The sequence below is a fragment of the Schistocerca gregaria genome, chromosome 4, assembly GCF_023897955.1.
Source record: "Schistocerca gregaria isolate iqSchGreg1 chromosome 4, iqSchGreg1.2, whole genome shotgun sequence".
Taxonomy (NCBI): Eukaryota; Metazoa; Arthropoda; class Insecta; order Orthoptera; family Acrididae; genus Schistocerca; species Schistocerca gregaria.
Genome location: NC_064923.1, coordinates 394,819,735 through 394,843,006, shown reverse-complemented (window position 1 = coordinate 394,843,006; position 23,272 = coordinate 394,819,735). Strand labels below are relative to the sequence as shown.

General features: G+C 44.5%; 1 protein-coding gene across 2 annotated transcripts in view; it reads right to left on the bottom strand.

Annotated features, from left to right (window-relative positions):
* Positions 1 to 23,272, bottom strand: part of LOC126365844 (uncharacterized) — a 333,343-nt gene that overhangs the window by 196,589 nt on the left and 113,482 nt on the right. For both annotated transcript variants that reach the window (XM_050008482.1, XM_050008484.1), the window contains exon 2: positions 21,316 to 21,398. The gene's annotated coding sequence lies outside the window, so the exon portion shown is untranslated. The remainder of the gene's footprint in view (positions 1 to 21,315; positions 21,399 to 23,272) is intronic.

Genomic DNA, 23,272 nt, shown 5'->3' with positions numbered 1-23,272 from the left:
AATCTGAATGTAGACAAGTGTAATGTGCTGCGAATACATAGAAAGATAGTTCCCTCATCATTTAGCTACAATGTAGCATGTCAGCAACTGGAAGCAGTTAATTCCATAAATTATATGGGAGTAGGCATTAGGAGTGATTTAAAATGGAATGATCATATAAAGTTGATCGTCGGTAAAGCAGATGCCAGACTGAGAATCATTGGAGGAATCCTAAGGAAATGCAATCCGAAAACAAAGGAAGTAGGTTACAATACGCTTGTTCGCCCACTGCTTGAATACTGCTCAGCAGTTTGGGATCCGTACCAGATAGGGATGATTGAAGAGATAGAGAAGATCCAACGGAGAACAGCGCACTTCGTTACAGGATCATTTAGTAATCGCGAAAGCGTTACCGAGATGATAGATAAACTCCAGTGGAAGACTCTGCAGGAGAGACGCTCAGTAGCTCGGTACGGGCTTTTGTTAAAGTTTCGAGAACATACCTTCACCGAAGAGTCAAGTAGTATATTGCTCCCTCCTACGTATATCTGGCGAAGAGACCATGAGGATAAAATCAGAGAGATTAGAGCCCACACAGAAGCATACCGACAATCCTTTGAACGAACAATACGAGACTGGAATAGAAGGGAGAACCGATATAGGTACTCAGGGTACCCTCCGCCACACACCGTCAAGTTGCTTGCGGAGTATGGATGTAGTTGTTCACGCCTATTATATCGCCTCCATATACCTTTAGAAGCGTTGATGGATCTAAATCGGCGCAATTTCTTCAGCAGTGAGAAATTCAATTTCACATCGCTGTTTTACACTTGCGTCCATATCAGACTCCATTTTGGAACTCTTGTCTGCTGGCTCCAACCACCGCAGAATAACGGAACCACATGCAAATGAAAGAGGAAGGTTCAACCATTAGCACTACACCAACGATACCTGCTACGGACATCCAAAGTCACCACAAAAAAATAGGAGGCATTACTTTCGGAACGACCCTCGTAGTAACGATCATCCGACCACAACAGCTTCACACAGCCGACATGAGGAGCTGGTGCCTGGAACCGCTGTGTACTGCTGTGAGATAATGTCGTCCCTGCTCCTAGTTTTGTCCCCCTATGAATTTCCGGTTTCCACAGTTGGCAAGAAATATTTAACTGCGCGTGCATGCGTGACATCAGTCCATAGTTTCGCTGAGGGAGTCTGCTGGGTGCAGCACGTTTAGTTTCCGCGTACGAGGAATTCATCTTTTTACACTCAAGTGAGTGCGCTGCAGTCAAATTGACACCTGCTGTTCCTAGTGTGAACACTGGTTTGTGTTCAAATATTAGGTTTTTTTTTTAAATTTGAGTCGTATGTTGTAGCTTCTAGCATGTAATCGCTACTGTCAACAGTTTGGCCTATATTGCTCTAACGGTCATTATAATAAATTTGGGGATATTCCTAATTTCGTCCCCCTTGCATTTCCGCCGGGCGGTATTAGCCGAGCGGTCTAGGGCGTTGCTGTCATGCACTGTGCGGCTGGTCCCGGCGGAGGTTCGAGTCCTCCCTCGGGCATGGGTGTGTTTGTTTGTCCTTAGGGTAATTTAGGTTAACTAGTGTGTAAGCTTAGGGACTGATGACCTTAGCAGTTAAGTCCCATAAGATTTCCCGTACACTTTAACATTTTTTTGCAGTTCCTATTTTCGTCCAGGGGACGAAATTTGGAACCGTTATTAAAAATTTATTTTATTTGCTGTTTAGAGAGATTATTTTACTTTTTCCTAATGAAAACGGTGGAGAGAAACGGAATCGTACAAAATGTTTGGTTTTTTTATCTCGAAACATGCTCTTCATCCAGCCAGAGACACAAATTCATGTGTGCGACATGTTTAGAGGGCTGAAAATAAATTGAAAACGTTGTTCATTTATAGCCATCAAGTGATTTGTAATCGTGAAAGTGTTTGGCAATGTTGTAATGGAAAAAATAGATTTAAATTAATTGTATTTTCGATAATTTTCTGGGGACTAAATTGCGAAAACTTTTTCCGTGTTTCCATTTTTGCAGCGTCAACGTTTATGTCAAATACTGGCTTTATCAGTTATATCAATTTATTTGTAAGTTACCTGCGAGTAGAGAATAAATTCAGGAATGTACATGTACCAATGTGTAGCCTTTTCGATAACCTATCAGGGCTTGTACAGGTCCTAACCAACTAAGGTGACGAAATTTGTGTCCCCTACCTTATCCGTCAGCAACCACAGTTTGCAAAGACACATGATTAGTTACAGTCATTCGAGTGTTTCGTAGAAGATTAGGGAAAAAAAGGTGAGATTCGAACGAAGTACAAGGAGACTTCTAGTCTGCCGCATTAGCCGGTTGCGCTAACACCGCTCACCGGCTGCAGATCCTATCGTGAAACAAACTCGTAAGATTTTCAGCCTTGATTTCTCGAAAATACTTAGGAAGCACTTCGTAGTAGAGAGCAATTGTTAAACCTATGTACTAAAATCGCTCAAAAAAAGAGCACATCAGTGATCCGTTGGGTGTAACCTTCCCTCGTAAATACCACGAAGCTGCTGGGATTAATTCTTTTTCTGCTCTTCATTCTCACTGGTGGTTTCCAAGGTACTATGGGATTACTAGTATTGGTATCTACTAAAAACTTTGCTTAATACGAATGATTTCTACTTACGGCTATTTTCTGATTACTTCTCGACTCGATTTGGACGGTGATTTGAAACGATTGGTGTTTAGCTTAAGATGTTCTGCCATCGGTAGGATATTTGTTCCATTGACTGTGCCTCACTATTGTATGTGGACTGAAATGTCTATAGAATATACCTCAGGGTGGGACCGACACAAGAGTGCATTCATTCTCGAAGCGTATTGACACTTGTTACGCCGAGGAGGCAATAGTAATGACTACATCAAGCACGCCTCAACCTTTTCTTGGATGTAAGTAAAAATGAACGGCTGCTACGTTGTTAACTTTACGGATGACCCTAGTGCGAGTAGTAAAACCATCCGTACGGCTCTTGGTTGCCGCGCGCGGATGTTATGTCGTCACGTCGGCCTTGCCAATTTAGTGCCTGTCTGGGCCAGCAGGATACTACGCTACCGCCGCCGTGAAGCGCGGCAAACGCGGAACGCCGTTAATCAATTTTGTCATAATCGCCCGAGACCTAATCCAAGGCCTTTTCGTTCTGCAACCTTACTTTGCATCACTTAACGTAAACTAACAAGGACTTCCATGTTAGACAAAGATCCATTCATTCTGCAAAAACAGCAAAATAAGAAGCTCACGTCTACAAATTTTATCTACGCTATCCGAAAAGATCCATATATCCTGAATGAGATTTTCACTGTGCAGCGGAGTGTGCGCTGATATGAAACTTCCTGGCAGATTAAAACTGTGTGCCCGACCGAGACTCGAACTCGGGACCATTGCCTTTCGCGGGCAAGTGCTCTACCAACTGAGCTACCGAAGCACGACTCACGCCAGGTACTCATTAACGGTATTTGCTTACTAGTTTCTGCTACTGAAAACAATTACGTTCCGTGGTCTTCTAGCGTTTCCAGTTCCATTGCAAAATCATGAGGCAGTGCATTTTGTAGATCGGGCGATTTCTCCTTCCTTTCCCATGAACCATGGACCTTGTCGTTGGTGGGGAGGCTTGCGTGCCTCAACGATGCAGATACCCGTTGCGTAGGTGCAACCACAACGGAGGGGTAACTGTTGAGAGGCCAGACAAACGTGTGGTTCCTGTAGAGGGGCAGAGCCTTTTCAGTAGTTGCAGGGACAACAGCCTGGATGATTGACTGGCCTGGCCTTGTAACAGTAACCAAACAGTAACATTTTGTAGATCGGGCGATTTCTCCTTCCTTTCCCATGAACCATGGACCTTGCCGTTGGTGGGAAGGCTTGCGTGCCTCAACGATACAGATACCCGTTGTGTAGGTGCAACCACAACGGAGGGGTAACTGTTGAGAGGCCAGACAAACGTGTGGTTCCTGTAGAGGGCAGAACCTTTTCAGTAGTTGCAGGGACAACAGCCTGGATGATTGACTGACCTGGCCTTGTAACAGTAACCAAAACGGCCTTGCTGTGCTGGTACTGCGAACGGCTGAAAGCAAGGGGAAACTACAGCCGTAATTTTTCCCGAGGGCATGCAGCTTTACTGCCGTTCTACGGATCGGAGCGTGGAATGTCAGATCCCTTAATCGGGCAGGTAGCTTAGAAAATTTAGAAAGGGAAATGGATAGGTTAAAGTTAGATATAGTGGGAATTAGTGAAGTTCGGTAGCAGTAGGAAGACTTTTGGTCAGGTGAATATAGGGTTATAAAAGCAAAATCAAATAGGGGTACTACAGGAGTAGGTTTAATTAATAAAAAAAAATAGGAGTGCGAGTAAGCTACTACAAACAGCATAGTGAACGCATCATTGTGGCCAAGATAGATACGACGCCCACGCCTATTACAGTAGTACAAGTTTATATGCCAACTAGCTCTGTAGATGATGAAGAAATTGATGAAATGTATAATGAGATAAAATAAATTATTAAGGTAGTGAAGGGAGAGAAAATTTATTAGTCATGGGTGAATAGAATTCGACAATAGGAAAAGTAAGAGAAGGAAACGTAGTAGCTGAATATGGATCGGGCCTAAGAAATGAAAGAGGAAGCCGTCTGGTAGAATTTTGCACAGAGCATAACTTGGTTCAAGAATCATAAAAGAAGGCTGTATACATGGAAGAAGCCTGGAGATACTGACAGGTTTCAGATAGATTATATAATGGTAAGACAGAGATTTAGGAACCAGGTTTTAAATTGTAAGACATTTCCAGGGGCAGATGTGGACTCGGACCACAATCTATTGGTTATGACCTGTAGATTAAAACTAAAGAAACTGCAAACAGGTGGGACTTTAAGGAGATGGGACCTGGATAAACTAAAAGAACCAGAGGTTGTACAGAGTTTCAGGGAGAGCATAAGGGAGCAATTGACAGGAATGGGGGAAAGAAATACGGTGGAAGAAGAATGGGTAGCTTTGAGGGATGAAGTAGTGAAGGCAGCAGAGGATCAAGTAGGTAAAAAGACGAGGGCTAGTAGAAATCCTTGGGTAACAGAAGAAATATTGAATTTAATTGATGAAAGGAGAAAATATAAAACTGCAGTAAATGAAGCAGGCAAAAAGGAATACAGTCGTCTCAAAATTGAGATCGACAGAAAGTGCAAAATGGCTAAGCAGGGATGGCTAGAGGACAAATGTAAGGATGTAGAGGCTTATCTCACTAGGGGTAAGGTAGATACTGCCTACACGAAAATTAAAGAGACCTTTGGAGATAAGAGAACCACTTGTATGAACATCAAGGGCTCAGATGGAAAACCAGTTCTAAGCAAAGAAGTGAAAGCAGAAAGGTGGAAGGAGTATATTGAGGGCCTATACAAGGGCGATGTACTTGAGGACAATATTATGGAAATGGAAGAGGATGTAGATGAAGATGAAATGGGAAATACGATACTGTGTGAAGAGTTTGACAGAGCACTGAAAGACCTGAGTCGAAACAAGGCCCCCGGAGTAGACAACATTCCATTGGAACTACTGACGGCCTTGGGAGAGCCAGTCCTGACAAAACTGTACCATCTGGTAAGCAAGATGTATGAGACAGGCGAAATACCCTTAGACTTCAATAAGAATATAATAATTCCAATCCCAAAGAAAGCAGGTGCTGACAGATGTGAAAATTACCGAACTATCAGTTTAATAAGTCACAGCTACAAAATACTAACGCGAATTCTTTACAGACGAATGCAAAAACTAGTAGAAGCCGACCTCGGGGAAGATCAGTTTGGATTTCGTAGAAATGTTGGAACACGTGAGGCAATACTGACCCTACGACTTATCTTAGAAGCTAGATTAAGGAAGGGCGAACCTACGTTTCTAGCATTTGCAGACTTAGAAAAAGCTTTTGACAATGTTGATTGGAATACTCTCTTTCAAATTCTGAAGGTAGCAGGGGTTAAATACAGGGAGCGAAAGGCTATTTACAATTTGTACAGAAACCTGATGGCAGTTATAAGAGTCGAGGGACATGAAAGGGAAGCAGTGGTTGGGAAGGGAGTGAACAGGGTTGTAGTCTCTCCTCGATGTTATTGAATCTGTATATTGAGCAAGCAGTGAAGGAAACAAAAGAAAAATTCGGAGTAGGTATTAAAATCCATGGAGAAGAAATCAAAATGTTGAGGTTCGCCGATGACATTGTAATTCTGTCAGAGACAGCAAAGGACTTGGAAGAGCAGTTGAACGGAATGGATGGTGTCTTGAAAGGAGGATATAAGATGAACATCAACAAAAGCAAAACGAGGATAATGGAATGTAGTCGAATTAAGTTGGGTGATGCTGAGGGAATTAGATTAGGAAATGAGACACTTAAAGTAGTAAAGGAGTTTTGCTATTTGGGGAGCAAAATAACTGATGATGGTCAAAGTAGAGAGGATATAAAATGTAGACTGGCAATGGAAAGGAAAGCCTTTCTGAAGAAAAGAAATTTGTTAACATCGAGTATAGATTTAAGTGTCAGGAAGTCGTTTCTGAAAGTATTTGTATGGAGTGTAGCCATAGTTTGGACAAGAAGAGAATAGAAGCTTTCGAAATGTGGTGCTACAGAAGAATGCTGAAGATTAGATGGGTAGATCACATAACTAATGAGGAAGTATTGAACAGGATTGGGGAGAAGAGAAGTTTGTGGCACAACTTGACCAGAAGAAGGGATCGGTTGGTAGGACATGTTCTGAGGCATCAAGGGATCGCCAATTTAGTATTGCAGGGCAGGGTGGAGGGTAAAAATTATAGAGGGAGACCAAGAGATGACTACACTAAGCAGATTCAGAAGGATGTAGGTTGCAGTAGGTACTGGGAGATGAAGAAGCTTGCTCAAGATAGAGTAGCATCGAGAGCTGCATCAAACCAGTGTCAGGACTGAAGACTACAACAACATCGAGACTTATTGCTTGCCCTCAGTCAATTCTTTTATCTTGTTGGTATATTTTTTGTTTCACACACACACAAACACTCACACAAATGCGCGCTCGTGCACACACACACACACACACACACACACACACACACACACACACACACAAACACAGAGATAAGCCAAAACGTTATGACCACTGCCCATAGCGCCGTCTGGGGCGTTACGTGCATCGTGTGACGCGTTAACAAAAGTGTGTAAGCCGAGCAGACACGGACGGGGCATCACCCTGGCGAAGATATGAACTGTAAATGTGGAAATCAATTGAGATAAGTTATTTTGACAAAGGACAGATGCTTATTATTGCGCAGAGCCTGTGAACGAGTATCTTAAAAACTGCGAAGCGGGTCGTATGTTCACCTGCTACTGTCGTGAGCATCTATGGAAAGAGATAAAAGGACAGTGAAACTACCACTACCTGCTAAATGGTCGGACGTCCACGACTCTTCACAGAACGTAGGGTTCGGAGTCTTGTCTGCTCTGTAAATTAGGATACATTGCGATCTATGGCATTTCTGCCAAAAGGGCACAATGCTGTTCCCTCATAAGTGTACACCGTTCATCGTACATTGTTGAACATGGACATCCGCGACAAACCTCCTCGACGTGTTCGCATGTTGATCCGACGATATCGTCAATTACGAGTGCATTGGGCACGGGACCATGACGATTCTACCGTCGATCAATGGAAAGGTGTCGCCTCTTTGGGTGAATCACATTTTTGCTACATTAGGTCGATGGTCGTTTTCACAAACGCCGTCGTCGAGGTGAACGGCGGCTCGAGACGTGCAGTGCGCAACGGACACAGGCTGCTGGGAGCAGTATAATGCTATGCGAAACATTCTCCTGCGCTTGCTTGGGATCTGTTGTAGTAATCGAAGACACGCTGACGGCTGTGAACCACCTGCATCCCTTCATGCTTGATGTCTTCCCCAACAGCGATATCACCTTTTAGCAGTATAATTGTCTGTGTCTCGCAATCAGAACCGTGCTGCAGTGGTTTGAGAAGCACTATAGTGGACTCACGTTGATGTGTCGACGACGAAATTCTCCTATGGAACCCATTTAGGTCTCTATCGGGCGCCATCACCGGGTACGCAAATTCGCGGGTTAAATGACCTGTGCGTAGACACCTAACGCCACATCCACAAACCTACCAGCAAATTGTCGGATTCCAGATAAGCCGGATCAGTGATGTATTTCGTCCCAAAGACAGATAAAGAAGCTACTATGCAGGTGGTCATAATGTTTTGGGTCATGAGTGTGTGCGTTAGTGTGTGTGAGTGTGTGTGAGTGTGTGTGTGTGTGTGTGTGTGTATATGTATGTGTGTGTGTGTGTGTGTGTGTGTGTGTGTCTCTATTCCTTTCAGGGGAAGGAAGTGCTGGATTTTATCCAAACGATCCGTTTACACAAGAGCCATTAAAACATACTATGGTGTGATTTCTGTTTCGACCACAACAGCTGTCAATAAAGAAGTGCAGTTCCTTCGCATCCTTCAGAATTCTATAATATACGTCACACAGAAGAAAATAAGCTACTTGATTTTGTCGTTTGTTACCCTCGGTTTCATCATTTTGCATTATGAATTTCAAAAACGTTAAGAGTTAAATGTCGAAGGTAAAACAACTCAAAAATGTTCAAATGTGCTTGAAATCTTATGGGATTCAACTGATAAGGTCATCAGTCCCTAAGTTTACACACTACTTAACCTAAATTATCCTAAGGACAAACACACACACCCATGCCCGACGGAGAACTCGAACCTCAGCCGGGACCAGCCGCACAGTCCACGACTGCAGCAGCTCAGACCGCTCGGCGAATCCCGCGCGGCTAAAACAACTCCTGCACCGAAATATTAGGCAGTGAAATGTTCTGCATGTACACTACTGGCCATTAAAATTGCTACACCACGATGATAACGTGCTACAGACGCGAAATTTTACCGACAGGAAGAAGATGCTGTGATATGCAAATGATTAGCTTTTCAGAGCATTCACACAAAGTTGGTGCCGGTGGCGACACCTACAACGTGCTGACATGAGGAAAGCTTCCAACCGATTTCTCATACACAAACAGCAGTTGACCGGCGTTGCCGGGTGAAACGTCGTTGTGATGCCTCGTGTAAGGAGGAAAAATGCGTACCATCACGTTTCCGACTTTGATAAAGGTCGGATTGTAGCCTATCGCGATTGCGGTTTATCGTATCCCGGCATTGCTGCTCGCGTTGGTCGAGATCCAATGACTGTTAGCAGAATATGGAATCGGTGCGTTCAGGAGGGTAATACGTAACGCCGTGCTGGATCCCAACGGCCTCGTATCACTAGCAGTCGAGATGACAGGCATCTTATCCTCATGGCTGTAACGGATCGTGCAGCCACGTCTGGATCCCTGAGTCAATAGATGGGGACGTTTGCAAGACAACAACCATCTGCACGAACAGTTCGACGACGTTTGCAGCAGCATGGACTATCAGTTCGGAGACCATGGCTGCGATTACTCTTGATGCTACATCACAGACAGGAGCGCCTGCGATGGTGTACTCAGCGACGAACCTGGGTGCACGAATGGCAAAACGTCATTTTTTCGGATGAATCCAGGTGCTGTTTACAGCATCATGATGGTAGCATCCTTGTTTGGCGACATCCCGGTGAAAACACATTGGAAGCGTGTATTCGTCATTGCCATACTGGCGTATCACTCGGCGTGATGGTACGGGGTGCCATTGGTTACACATCTCGGTTACCTCTTGTTCGCATTGACGGCACTTTGAACAGTGGACGTTACATTTCAGATGTGTTACGCCCCGTGGCTCTACGCTTCAGATGTTCAAATGTGTGTGAAATCTCAAGTGGTAAGATCATCAGTTCCTAATCGTGAGAGCAGGCAAGATACCAAGTAAACGACTCATAGAAATGAAAACAACAAGTAAAAGGGTGTGAATTCCAGAGTCAAAACGGAACGTAATTTCAAAAACGTTAATAACACATTTTTTGATTGTGTGAATTTGAAAGTGTTGCTTTCATTTGTGGCAGCTTATGTGACAAACTATTATGTTTTCATCATTTTCTTGGGAGTGATTACATTCACATTCATGCGAACACTTAAATCTGGCAAGGAGGCATATTTCACTCACTTCCCAGGCGTACAAATTAGGTGCGTCGGTAAGAGATTCCTATCATACGACACACATACTGTCACTTATGCCGTGTGTGACTCACGAGACGTGTTTTCCCTGTGGAGGATTTGGTTGATTTGTCGCCTTGCCATCAAGCGTTTGCGGTTCCTATTAGGAAGCCAATTCCCTTCAGCTGCTAATGGAGTAGTTGCGCAGAATCAACTATTATTGTAGGTCCTTTACTTACACCTCGTCGTTGCAAACGGACGTCACACAACAACAAAGACACAAATTTGAATACAGCGAACAGCGGAAGAAAAAAATTGGCACGAAGGAGTTATGTATACGACACGCCCACTTGGCAGTCCAATACCACGGCCAGTTAACCACGAAGTCGTTGCAGTTCTACATCTACATGGATACTCTGCAAATCACATTTAAGTGCCTGGCAGAGGGTTCATCGAACCACCTTCACAATTCTCTATTATTCTAACCTCGAATAGCGTGCGGGAAGAACGAACGCCTGTATCTTTCGGTACGAGCTCTGATTTCCCTTATTTTATCGTGGTGATAGTTTCTCCCTATGTAGGTCGGTGTCAGAAAAATATTTTCGCATTCGAAGGAGAAAGTTGGTGATTGGAATTTCGTGAGAAGATTCCGTCGCAAAAGATTCCGTCGCAACCAAAAACGCCTTTCTTTGTAATGATGTCCAGCCCAGATCCTGTATCATTTCTGTGACACTCTCTCCCATATTCCGCGATAGTATAAAACTTGCTGCCGTTCTTTGAACTCTTTCGATGTACTCCGTCAGTCCTATCTGGTAAGGATCCCACACCGCGCAGCAGTATTCTAAAAGAGGACGGACAAGCGTATTGTAGATCTGTTACATTTTTCTAGGTGCCCTGCCAATAAAACGCAGTCTTTCGTTAGCCTTCCCCACAACATTTTCTGTGTGTTCCTTCCAATTTAAGCTGTTTGTAATTGTAATTACTAGGTATTTAGTTGAATTTACGGCTTTTAGATTAGACTGATTTATCGTGTAACCGAAGTTTAACGAATTTCTTTTAGCACTAATGTGAACGACCTCTCACTTTTCGTTATTTAGGGTGAACTGCCAATTTTCGTACCATTCACATATCTTTTCTAAGTCGTTTTTCAATTTATTTTGATCTTCTGATGACTTTATTAGTCGATAAACGACAGCATCATCTGCAAACAACCTAAGACAGCTGCTCAGATTGTCCCCCAAATCGTTTATATAGATAAGGAACAGCAAAGGGCCTATAACACCACCTTGGGGAACGCCAGAAACCACTCCTGTTTTACTCGATGACTTTCCGTCAATTATCACGAACTGTCACCTCTCTGACAGTAAATCACAAATGCAGTCACATAACTGAGACGATATCACGTAAGCACGCAATTTCACTACAAGCCGCTTGTGTGGTACAGTGCCAAAAGCCTTCCGGAAATCCAGAAATACGGAATCGATCTGAAATCCCTTGTCAATAGCACTTAACACTTCATGTGAATAAAGAGGTAGTTGTGTTTCACAGACACGATGTTTTCTAAACACATGTTGACTGTGTGTCAATAGACAGATTTCTTTGAGGTAATTCATAATGTTTGAAGACAATATATGTTCAAAAATCCTGCTGCATATCGATGTTAATAGTCCTTGGACTATTCAGTTATTATTTTGTTTTTTTTAGCTTATGTAGTGTGTAAGCTTAGGGACTGATGACCTTAGCAGTTAAGTCCCATAAGATTTCACACACATTTGAACATTTTTGAAGTACACCTTCTTCCTTTTTTTATGCTTGATCTGTTTTTGACGGACTGTCCAATGGCCCCCTTACCACTAAATCTGAGGGTACCAGCAACAGACTCTCTGCAACGTTCTGTGTCACCCCGCAACATGGCTTGAAGATTAGCAGCAACCAGACTAAGCAGATTCCGTCCCATGGGCAGGCTGCCGTTAACACCACAACACAAGCAGCTGCGTTTAGAGTGGTGCCGAGATCGGAAAACGTGGACTGCTGCTGAATGACGTCAGATTGTCTTCAGTGATAAATGGCGCATCTTCGCTACATCGGATGACCATCGTCGGTCAGTATGGCGGCGACTTGAGGAGAGGTTCCACTCTTCCAATGTTTTGGAGAAGCACAGCTGTGTTATTGCTGGTGTTATGGGTATGACTTCAGACAGCAGCTGGTAGTGTTTCAGGAAATTCTGAAGGGAGAACGATACGTCATGGGCACCCTGAGTTCTCGTGTGTTACCCTTCAAGCCATGGCATCGCGGTGCTATTTTTAACAGGGCAATGCTCGTCCACACATGGCACGTGATTCTACGGTCTGTGTGCGTCATGTTGAGGTTGTTCAGTGGCCAGCAACAGTCCCAGATCTGTCCCCGGTAGAGCACATGTGGGACCCGCTCGGACGTCAATTCTATCCCAACACCAGCGTCCAGAATATAAGGAACCAGTTACAATGTTTATGGGTCAGCATGCCTCAGGAGAGGATACAATGCATCCAGACCAGAGTGAGAGCAACGCCGTACTGATAAGGGGACACATACAGTCGAGTTCTTTGTAAACTTGACTCTGTATTTTAATCACTGAAATTAAAACCTCTCAGTCCATGAAATTTCATTTTGTTTCCTCCCCCCATCTCCTCCCTCCCCCTTCTGAGTGTTTCACTTTATTTTTCTCAGGTAGTGCATTATAACGCAGATAGTCGATGTTTGGAGGAGGCAACAGTTGCGCTGGCAAGTGACAGGGATGGGAAGGCACTGCACGTGAACCTTAAATTTGATGATCGAACAACAAGTGCTGATTACGCTAAAAACTTGAAATTCTCTGTTGGCAGGCCTTCAATAGCGCAAAATATTTGACTGCAAAAGAGAGAAATGGATACCACGAATTTTTTATGCACATTATGAGCATTAATTATAATTTTGTTACAGTATTCAGAGAAGAGAATAAATGAATTTTCTACGAGATACAACTGCCTATGTTACACGATATGATGCTGTTGCAAAGTTTTCAGTTCGAACATAAGCATACTGTAAAAAGTCAAGAATTCTTTGTCACCGATGACTGCTTTTAGAAACGCTTGATAATATATATAATAGAAAATCCTGCGACGATCCCAGATCCCGGAAACCAACACAAGTTGCAGGTTGTCTATCTAACGGATTCCAGGAGCAACAAAAGTAAGATTATCAATATTACGAGTAACTACTGAGTCTAACATGCTGCCATAATCTACTCGTTAAGAGGCATAACCTCATCTTGAAAGTTTATTACCAAAGACAAGTATTACAGTTAGATATAGCGTGTTTGTCCTGAGACAGTGTAACTAACGACGCGCAAATACACAGACTTTATTCGTTCAGTAATTGGGAATGTGACCACTTCGCGGCTTCCAACAAGCTTCACACATGATTTCGAACCTTTACGAAACTGTTCTCCCTGACTCCCTGTCGACACTCCACCCTCACTGACACGCATAAAATTATGAAAAGAAAGAAAGTTTATCACTTACTACATTTTCACTGTTCACGCTGTAAAACTTCAGAACCAGACAAGACGTTTTAGTACTTCTTTGCTACCTACTCTATTCGCAACTCAGCTTACAGACAGTATCCACAAGTTGGGTGCGGCGCTTAAATCCGGACAAATTTCAATCTGAATTCTGCGCCATGACGTAGTTCTACCGGAGGTCGCGATTTGCATTCTACAAAGCCACAGGGATACAGTCAACAGTCAGAACCTCAAAATGGCCGAGATGTTATCGGCAAGACCGGAGTACAACCGAGGAGCCGCGATTATCGAAAGTTCGCGCTGGGCATTCGCCCAGTGCTGTAGTTCGATTCTTTGGGTACCCGAGATCAACTGTTTACGATATTGTGGTCAAGTATAATGCTTCGGAGAGGTTTGGGGTTCACATCCTAGGTGTTGTGTCCAGTGAGTGAGGTATCATGCCGCCACATTTCCTTGAAAAGGAGCAAACGGTCAGAAAAGAAGTTTGTCTGCAAGTTTTGATGAAACCGCGGATGGTAACTGTGGCCATGGGGAGATAATATGTATTTCAACAGGACGGTGCACCTGCTCATATAAACCATTCAGTCCAAAGCTGGGTCTTGGATAACATTGACATGCTCTGGACAAAGTAGTTCTGGCCCCCGAATAGTCCGGATTTGAGCCCCCTCGACTGCTATGCATGGTGCGTAGTCGAAAGAATTACCCTGACGTCACATCTGTACGCACCGCTACCGAAGCAGCATTCGCGAATACGGACAGCGCTGCTTTAAAGAGTGCGTGCGATCGCTTCAGGACAAAACTGGAGTCGGTCCTTGCGGTGGAAGGGGCTTACATCGAGTAACGTCACTCTTCGAAGATACCACTACTTGCATGTAAAAGGATTTTCATTTTCATTTGTCTTAACAAATTTGCTTTTTTTTAAAAAAAGGTGTTATTTGTCCGGATTTAAGCGCCGCACCCTGTACATAACTGAACGCACCTGCAAAATTATATCATTGTACGACTCACAGTGCAGGATGTATGACGTCATAAACATTGAAATGCATGTAAAACTTGATTTTGCTTAAAAGGGAGTGAAATTATCAGGACTAGATTGTTCCAGAGTTTCATCCTGAGAGCACTTAGCGACTGCCAAAGAATTAACACATGCATTCATATATTTCGTAATTTTTTCGCACTGACACCCACCATGAAATAGCGAAACGAAACAAGCTTATCGCTTACTAATTTTCCGCTGCTCATGGAGTAAAACATGAGTATCTTACTTGATGTTTTTCTTTATTACTTCTTTACTACCAATACTATGACCCGTACATTTTGCATACAGTGTACACATTAGCACAGAATGTGCCTGAATATGCATACAGTATACACATTAGCACAGAATATGCCTGGATAATTGCACCATTATACGTCACATAGTTCGCGAGATACAGATGAATATGACTTCAAGACACTGAGATGCATGAAAACTTGTTTTTCTTAAAACGGAGCATGAATAACCCAGATTATACTTAGCCAATGTTTGATAATGAGAGCACTTAAAGACTTCTAACAAACTTTAGACGTAATTTCAAATCTTTTCTAAACCTTTCCTCACTTACATGCTTAACGTCAAATTTTTGACACAGTAATTGATTTGCAATGCAAACAGACATTGGAAACTGTTTTATACATGGAAGTTCAACTCTTTCAAGAATCGGGGTTTCTGGTAAATAGCTGATAGACGTCACTCGTTTTGCCATGCATTTACGTCATAAAATAGTCTTTTTTATCATAAGGCACTTCCGACACGACCAGAAAAAAAGTTATACTATCTATGACAGTTACATACGTACAAAAGCAATCTGCCGGCAGTGTCTCGCAGAATTAGGGCACAAGGTGGTGTTGATATGATTCATTCATCAGCAGGAGACAAGCTCGAAGACTCATTCGCGCTATCGGGAGAAATGGGCTGTGTCTTTTTTTTATTTCGTCAAAGACAACACAAACAATACTACTCTCTGCTCGCACTCAACCCAGAGACCTACGTGAAGCAGACACAGTATTCACACTCTGTAAAATGAGGTGCCAATGTTCGCGGAAGAAGAAACGAATTCCAGTTACTTGGCTGAAACTTCCACTTGGGGTCTCCTATCAATGAAACGTAGGCGAGGCGTACGAAAGGCGAATGTTCACCAGCTTCAAGGTTCTATCAAATGTCAAATATTTTTCCTTTGATTAACACGTGAAGAATTTGAGGTCACCTGTAGCAATGTCTGTTATGTGAAACTTGTCAAGTAGAGTGGGACAGTGGTTAAGTTTCTAGGCAGGTACTGTATGTTGCACCACTCCTGATTAGGTACGGTATGCTACACGCGATCAGAACGACAGCTGCTTCATTTACCAGACGTTCCTGCCATCTGTTACTTTTTTCTGGCTGCGGATGTATGATACGGACTTAAGAGGACTCATGATATCCTGTATTACTACAGGGTCAGACATAAGACTATGCAAATGGTGAAAGAGACGACTAATTTGGTTTTAGTTTCCAGGAAGGGGACTCAGTTGGAAAGAAGTGCTACTAATGGAGGAGGAACGGACTGACAATCTGTTGGCTGGGAGTTTTACCACCCGTCATGTAGCGCGTATTTAAAATGCAACGCACATAACGTAGATAACCGACGACACTGAGGAAAAACTTACCAAAAAAGTCAAAAGGACGGTTCCGTTGCTATTGAAAGCAGATATGTAAGACCAAAGACGGCAACAGATGAGGGTACGTCGACACAGGCGCTAACTGCGATGGACGTGAGTTCGACAAACGGGATCCGACATGTCTCTGAGCGAATGAGAATCAGCCGAAGCAATGTCGTGCATGTTTGCTGGCTTAACAGGCGACATCCACACTAACTGCAGATGTTGCAACGTCTGACGGAGGACGATCTTGAACGTAGTGTAGGGTTCTGTGAGTAGGCACTGAACGTTCTCGTGAAGCTCCCCCTTTTGTTATTTCCATCCTTTTTTTTCAGATTAAGCAAATTCTTATGTCAGTGGTGAAGTGAACGAACAAAATGTCTGGCACAGGATAAACGGTAATCGACAATGGGTGTCGGCCTGTAAAAGCCAGTTTGCGGAGAAACTCATGGTGTGATCCGAAATTTGTGGTGACACGAATGTTGGTCCTTTTTCTCAATGAAGGGAACATCAGTGCGACGATGTATCTTGACAAGTTGAAAAATAACGTCTTCATGCCAATCCTGACGAAAGTGTAGGCTTCTCTGCGTCCTTCCAACTGGATGGAGGCAACAGCATTATGGTACTGAAGTGCGCCAATGTTTCGGCGAGAAGTTTCCTGGACTTTGGATCGTGAGGTCAGTTACAATTGACTGTGTGCCAGCACAAAAACCGTGATATGGATCATATTGCCAACAAATAACAGTCAAGTGTTCGCTGAAATTGATTAGAGCGATTGTCACTGTGTGACGACATTAAAAGGAAACATGTGGATTATGTCCTGCAACTGCAGCATCATACAATACCATTTGTACGAATAAAGTAGATATTATTCATCGGTTTCACCGTTTGTATGGCTCAGCCTTTAATGACGTCCAGAGCATCTACAACTACATCTACACTTACGCCAATACTCCACAAGCCACCTGACCGTGTATGCCGGAGAGAAGAAAGGTTTAACAATAAAAAATGGTTCATTTGTAGCCAGCTATGGTAAGCAACTCGCAAGTACATATTTCTGTAATTGGCGCAGTCCGCGCGGAGCTTCAGAGGCCATGAAAGAGCTACCATCACGGCCGAAACGTTGACACGTTTTACAACGTGACGCGACGAGTACCTTACTTTATGGAGAAAGAAATCGGCCGTGGTGGCCTACGCACATAAACCGATGAACAATAGAATCACACAGATATGTTGCATTAGGCACAAGCTACTCCTGTCTCCAGACGAATGAGAAATTCAGTGTTTCACATGACTGGGATCTGAAACTTTGTACGTAACGGCGGCGAGACACTGAAGTGCAGAGTGTGCATGGCGCGCTACATCAGCACATTTGATTGCGGCCATATCCTCTGTACCTTGCGTGAAAGATCCTTCGTGCTTCTCTCAGATACTACAGGTGTCTAGGATGTAGGATCGTAACTGCCTCAATCTGAGGACTCATACTGCCCCAGAGCAAAGTATGACGGTGGATACATGGGCTACAGTGCAGCAAATCACTCGCCAACTGAGTGTTGGAATACAACAACCAGCGAGCAGCCATACCACTCAGAACCTTCTCCTCGCTGTAAGGTACAGGAGCCACAACCCCGCATATGTACCTCCGCTCACCGCGCTGCACAGGTCATACAGAGTAGCATGGGCAAGGGAACACCGCCATTGAGTGCTCGAAGCAAGAACAAAAACTGCCTAAACCGTTGGCGTTGGTAAGCATCGATATCAGGATAGGAGTACGCGGTAAACCAGATGGTGCGATGTATTCCTCTTGCCAAAACATCAGCTACGCAGCCTGAAATTTAGCTTGAAGGTACCTAAAATGTCCCTCTGTAATAGTGCAAAAGCGTGGCATTGTGCTACGCCATCATCGGGCTCTGCGACGCTTCAAACAGCAATATGGCTACACAGGCGAATAAAAGTTCACGCGAGATGGAAGGCGGGTTCATGATTTAGTATTGGCCCGAAATTTCACCACAGCTTTGCCCAGCGTCACCATGGACGTGTCACAGGAAGGACAGGTCGTTGCACCCTCTCTTATCCACATTTCATCCCTTCTTTTGACGCCTCTGCTACGGGAGCCATAACAACGGTGCCAAGCATTGAAGTCAAGCGGTTTTCTGATGGGTGACAGAGGAAAACATTTCAGACACACCGTTGCTCAGAATGGACACGAAAACGTTTTAGGTTGTGACGTAAAGGGAATCGATGAAACCACCACTTTCCTTGGGAAGTGGATTCCCACACATTTCGCTGTCGGAAACGACGCTTCGCAGAGTGATGAGCAAATGGACGACGTCCTTGACAATGATAGACATGGCTGACGCCTCCTGGACGCTTCTCTAAGGACATCGTCAGCCAGAAACCTCAGTGAACGTGATCGCACGCCTTTGCAATGCAGTGCGGCCGCAATTTTTGCTTTGGTGTATAGGGAGGAACCACTACGGACTGATCAAAACGCATCGATGAAATCTGATCGTGACTCGAAGCAGTAAAAGGGATCCTCATGCTTTTTGAGCCGTCCTGTTTGGGCCCTCTTGTAGCGTGATCGCGTTGGGTGCGACACTGAGGTACGGGTCAATAAAACGTAAAGGCTCTCTGTAAGACGTGTGGCAACACCCTCGGTGCCACCTGCATAACGTCATTGAGCCCCTTAACAATGTTCACGTATGGACAGAACCCGTGAGCATCGTAGGTGCGGCCGGCCGGGGTGGCCGAGCGGTTCTAGGCGCTACGGTCGCAGGTTCGAATCCTGCCTCGGGCATGGATGTGTGTGATGTCCTTAGGTTAGTTAGGTTTAAGAGGTTCTAAGTTCTAGGGGACTGATGATCTCAGAAGTTAAGTCCCATAGTGCTCAGAGCCATTTGAATCGTAGATGCCTGAAGGCAGGCTACGCTGCTTATATTGCACCTGCTAGTAGGCAATCAAGAATCAGAGGAGTGTCGAAGTGGTTGCCTGTGTGCAAGGCTCTACGACATAGTCACAGGTTGCCGCGGTTCAGGAACACATTTGAAGTGCTCAACAGAGGTGGGGGGCGACACCGAGGATGTTACTGAACTTAGGGCGACGGAGTCTTAAAAGAACTCTTTGCCGTTTTATTCACAAATGTGTTCACGTCGTACCCTCTGTGATCATGCCACAGGTGGGTGAGAAACAGAAGGGCCGAAAAAGCATAAATACCCTTTGTTGCTTCGAATCACGATCAAATTTCGTCAGTGTATTTTGAATGCTCCTTAATGGTTCCACCCTGTACACCAGAGCAAAAATAGCGGTCGCACTGGACTCCAAAGGGGTGTGATGTTGTTCTGTGGAATTGCTAGCTCACGATGCCTTTAGAGAAATGTTGCTGCGTTCGGGAGATGTCCGCAGTGTCAAAGGTTATGAAGCACATCGTCCTGTTGGTTATCACTGTGGTGTCACCGCCAGACACCACACTTGCTAGGTGGTAGCCTTTAAATCGGCCGCGGTCCGGTAGTATACGTAGGGCCCGCGTCTCGCCACTATCAGTGGTTGCAGACCGAGCGCCGCCACACGGCAGGTTTAGAGAGACTTCCTAGCACTCGCCCCAGTTGTACAGCCGACTTTGCTAGCGATGGTTCACTGACTTCTACGCTCTCATTTGCCGAGACGATAGTTAGCATAGCCTTCAGCTACGTTATTTGCTACGATCTAGCAAGGCGCCAGTATCCGTACTATTGATATTGTGAATCATGTACCATAAAGAGCGACGTTCGTTATTAATGGATTAAAGTTAAGTATTCCACCAGCTACGTCCGTTTTTCTCAATTCTAATTCCCTTGTCATGTTCCAGACCTCACGCCAGCCTGCGTGAGCTAAAACGCGTGCATTTCGGCCTCCTTTAGGAACACGGTTGGCTCGCCTGCCAACCACAACAATCACACTGCGAAGAGTGATTTTCGACAGCTACGTGTGTGGGAACCAACGTCGTAACGGAAGCAGTGGTTCATTCACGCCCTTTATGCCACCGCTAAGGCGTTTTCGCGTCGATTCTGAGCGGCGGAGTGTATGAAATGTTTTCCTCAGCCACCCATAAGAAAGCCGCTTGATTTCAACGCTCGCCGTCTGGTTCTGGACCGCGTCGCAGAGGCGTCAAAAGAAGGGGTGAAATGTGCATAAGAGAGGCTGCGACGGCTTTCCCATCGTGTGATACGTCCGTGGTGGCCAGATTTGGGGCCAATGTGACATCATTAACACACCTTACACCTCACGTGAACGAGCGGGCTGTGGCTTTTTTTTCGCTTGTGTCGACAGCTTGCTGTTTTAAGCATAGCTGTGACCGAAGGATGCTTAGCAGGGTGGCACGCATTTGCACAGTTACAGGTGAAGATGGTAGGCATCTTTGAGCCAAATTTCAATGAATGACAATTATGGCGTTTCAAAAAAGGGGTCCTTTAATTTTGTTGCGCAATATAGATTCCCAAATTCACCAGATTTCACGAGAGGCGCACCCACGAGAATAAAAGCAGGCCGAAAGTACCGTGTTATCAGCAGATAAGCAGTAACGATAGAATGAGTCAGTAAGGAGAGCTTAGTGACTTCGATGTCACCAGAGTAACAAATGCACCAGAACAGGCAGGGACCGTCACCGATGCTGATGGTGGTTATAAAAAATCGCACGAAAACAGCAGAAGCAATCACTCTTGAGTTTCGGAGTGGCTGCAGCAGTCCAGGTAGCACAATGACTGTGCGTAAGGAGTTAAAAAAATGGATAGAATCGTTAGACAGCTCTTCATAAGCCGCGCATTTCTTTACTCAGTACTACTCGACGCTTGAGGTGGGATAAAGAGCAACGCCATGGACGACTAGAAACGAGTGATTCGGAGTGACGAACCACGCTATACCTTATGACAATGCGTGGCTGAGGTTAGTCCCCTTACTGCTATCAAGAAAGCAAGAAGAATATAGACCACTGGTACCTTGGACACAGCCGCATCCAGGGGCGAGATGCCAGTGCGCTGATGCAACGGCTGGTCAGCGGTCGGCGGAGGAGTGTTCGCACCTGGAATACAAAAGTGGAAATAACACAACCTGTAAATAACATAGGCATCTATACGAAAGCAGCGTAGACTACATTCTCATAACAAGAAAGTTCCGTTGTTCATTCGGAAAGTAGGATCTGGACGTTTACTTTGATGTGAGCGAAAATATCTGAGCTCTACAATGGAGCGATATCTTACCTTCCGACAAGAAACGAAACGTAGAAAATAAATAAATAAATAATTTTCAGATTCCACAAGGCGGTTAAACACAGTTACAGTGCTATACATGTAGAGCAATTTATCGATTTTTCTCCATCACATACCCTAAGATAGACAGACGACTAAAAAGAAGTCATATTTTGTGTGCGACACATCAATATAAGCACTGGCGCAGATTAGTAGGTAACGTTTAAGGCTGTTTTATTCTACTTTGTCAGAAAATGGTAACAGTCTAAGCGTTCGGTGACATCATGCTACTTGTGTTTACTGTAATATTCGCGGTCTCGTTTAATGCGGTTGAAGTTGGAGTGATCAAGTTCACTGACATTATTAGCAAAAATAGGACGCCCACGTTCAATATTAGTAAATTCGCAAATAAATACAGATACATGAGAGCAGCAGCACCAGTTTTATACACTGACGCGCCAAGGAAACTGGTACAAACATGACTATTCAAATACAGAGATAGGTAAACAGGCAGAATACGACATTGCGGTCGGCAATGCCTATATAAGACAAAAGATGTCTGGCGCAGTTGTTACATCGGTTACTGCTGCTACAATGGCAGGTGATGTAAGTGAGTTTGAACGTGGTGTTATATTCAGCACACGAGGGATGGGCACAGCATCTCCGAGATAGCGATGAAGTGCGGATTTTCCCTTACGACCATTTCACGAGAGTACCGTGAATATTAGGAACCCGGTAAAACATCAAATCCCCGACAGCTGCGGCCAACGACGACTGAAGATAATCGTTCAACGTGACAGAAGTGCAACCCTTCCGCAAATTCCTGCAGATTTCAATGCTGGGCCATCAAGTGTCAGCGAGCGAACCATTCAAAGAAACGGCATCGGATGGGCTTTCGGAGCCGAAGGCCCACTTATCTATCCTTGATGATGCACAACACAATGCTTAACACCTCCCGTGGCCCGTCAACACCGACATTGGGCTGTTGACGATTGGAAACATGTTGCCTGGTCGGTCGAGTCTCGTTTCAAATTGTATCGAGCGGATGAACGTGTACGGGTATGGAGACAATCTCATGAACCCATGGACCCTGCATGTCAACAGGGGACTATTCAAGTTTTTTGGAGGCTCTAATTGTGTAAGATGTATGCACTTGGAGTGATATTGGACCCTGATACATCTAGATACGACTCTGAAAGGTGACACGTACGTAAGCATCCTGTCTGATCACCTGCATCCATTCATGACCATTGTGCAGTCCGACAAACTTGGGCAATTCCAGCAAGACAATGCGACACGTCTGGAATTGCTACAGAGTGGCTCCAGGAACACTCTTCTGAGCTTAAACACTTCCACTGGCCACCAAACTCCCCAGACATGAACGTTATTGAGCATATCTGGGATGCCTTGAAACATGCTATTCAGAAGAGATCTCCCCCTGGTACTCTTACGGATTTATGGACAGCCCTGCATGATTCATGGTGTCAGTTCACTCCAGCACTACTTCAGACATTAGTCGAGTCCATGCCACGTCGTGTTGCGGCACTTCTGCGTGGTCGCGGAGGGCCCTACACGATATTAGGCAGGTGTACCAGTTTCTTTGGCTCTTCAGTGTATAATGACGTGTTGTCCAGTTGTAATAATCGAATACGGATACATTACGATTAATTTGATTTGTTTAAGTCAAGCTAAACTGTAATGTATCAGA